Raw genomic sequence first — 2,500 nt, forward strand, 5'->3', positions numbered from 1 at the left:
CTCGTGATCCCCGTCGCGGCGGTCATAAAAATGCTTACGCTCTGTCTGCTGGCTCGAGCCCGAGAAAACGACATATCTCCTTGAGAAGTCAAACGCAGGTGTCGTAGGGGAAGTCACCGCCGTGGCACAAGCGATAACGCGCCGAACCGTGGTTGATTAGGAAGAACATCCAATCAGGCAAGGGTGAAACTGCCATATAACCTCTCAATAGTGAATTGAGAGAGGCCTGTGTCCTTGCAGTGGAGTGAATGGCTGTTGAAAAAAAAAAATAATAAAAAAATAAAATATATAATATATTATAATACACACACACACACACACAATATATATATATATATATATATATATATATATGACTGCCGCGATGATCTAGTGGTTAGAGCACTTGACTTTGACCTTCGTGGTTCCGTCGCGGCGGTCGTAAAAATGCCTGCGCTCTGACTGCTGGCTCGAGCCCGAGAAAACGACATATCGCCTTGAGAAGTCAGACGCAGGTGTCGTAGGGGAAGTCACCGCCGTGTTAGCGCAAGGGAGAGACTGCCAAATAACCTCTTAAATAATGAATTGCGAGAGACCAATTTCCTGCAGTGGAATAAATGGCTTTTAGAAGAAATGTATATATATATATGTTTGTATATATATACATTTGTAAATATATATATATAAATGTATATATTTATATGTAAATATGTATATATGTATACATATATTTAATATATACATATATATTTGTGTATATATATATATATATAAAGAAAGACAAACACACACACAGACATATATACAGACATACAAATATTCATATACGCAAATGTATATATATATGTATATACATAAATATATATATGTACATATATATGTATATATATATGTGTATATGGACTGCCGCGATGATCCAGTGGTTAGAGCACTGGATTCCGACCCTCGTGGTCCCGAGTTCAATTCCCCGTCGCGGCGGTCGTAAAAATGTCTGCGCTCTGTCTGCTGGCTCGAGCTCGAGAAAACGACTTATCGGCTTGAGAAGTCAGACGCAGGTGTCGTAGGGGAAGTCACCGCCATGGCACAAGTGTTAGTGCGCCGAACCGCGGTTGATTAGGAAGGGCATCAAATCAAGCAAGGGTGACACTACCATATAACCTCTCAATAGTGAATTGAGAGAGGTCTATGTCCTGCAGTGGAATAAATAGCTGTTGGAAAAAAAATGAGTGTGTGTGTGGCTGTGATGCAGCAGTAACGTGCGCTGCTTGGGACAATCCTCCCTGACAGTAGCATGGCCACCTGTGCTGATCTCTTCACCTTGTTTTTTTTTACTTTTTACAGTACGGTTTATCTTATCATTATTTTGTTTACTTTGTTTTATGGGCTCGTCACTTTTTCTCCCTTTATTTCTTTTAATGGTTGAATAAGTTTCACTTTTACTTTATAGAATAAAAGTTTAACATAAACGAGGAGATATAAACAATAGCTTGCCGCCAAACTCTCTCATGGCTTGTTTGGCCATCCGATCAGCGGAGTGTGGGTCGCGGAGAGCCCGGACTCACTAGACCACTCCTTAGTGTTTTTCTTAGTCAACCGAAAGAGATAACTCTATTTCACTCGTGTATGACTTTTTTCTGAGGTTTGTGAAGTAAATATTAAGAGTAACTATCTGATCTTTCAGAACCTTTCTGCTTTGCCTGCCCCTTCAGTGCCTTGATTTTGCAGGTCACACGAAACTACAGTAGGCATAGTAAGCCCCCGACCTCAGACCCGCAAGCACTCTTATACCTCAAGGCAGCACTTGCGGGCTTTGACCCCTGAGTAGGGAGCCCAATAGTTTGGGGAGTCTTTGGGAGCACCTTTTCCTTTTTTAGTTCTTTTCCTAGCTTCATGTGACTTCCCTGAGCCCGTCGGAGCTCCTTTGTAAGCTCCCGTATTTGCTTGGGGGGGGGGGGGGGATGGAATTACCGCCCTTCGCTTAAGAAAGTTCGGCAGTAAATAAGTGTCCTTCACATGGATACTACCCCGGCTACCCCAACCCCCCTCAAGGAGAAAGAGGCGACCCATGACCACTCTACGAGCAACTAGACTCTAACAATGGAATCCCTATTAATGACTGACCTAGAAGACCGCTTTTCAAAATCTCAACCGAGAATGCAAGGTTCGCGTATGTTAAATGCATGAATGAAACTCGATCGCTATTGAACGTGAACCCCTCTATCATCAAAAAGGTCATTGATGGTCAAGTGAACGGCGATTTTGATTGTCAGAAAATTGTGAGATGGAAGCCTCCTTGTTAAAGTACAACTCCCAGATTAAGGATTTACTTAAGCTGATGCAAATGTATGATCTCAGAGTTAAAGTAACTCTTCCTATTGGCCCAAATACCTGTAAGGGAGTAATCTTTCACAGGGATTAGTTTTTTTTTTTTTTTTTTTTTTTTTTTTTTACCTTTGCTCCAAATAAAATCCCTGAGTATGTCAATATCGGATACGTACGCGTCCAAGTAAGACCTTACATC

Source organism: Penaeus chinensis, chromosome 27 (assembly GCF_019202785.1).
Source record: "Penaeus chinensis breed Huanghai No. 1 chromosome 27, ASM1920278v2, whole genome shotgun sequence".
Lineage (NCBI taxonomy): Eukaryota > Metazoa > Arthropoda > Malacostraca > Decapoda > Penaeidae > Penaeus > Penaeus chinensis.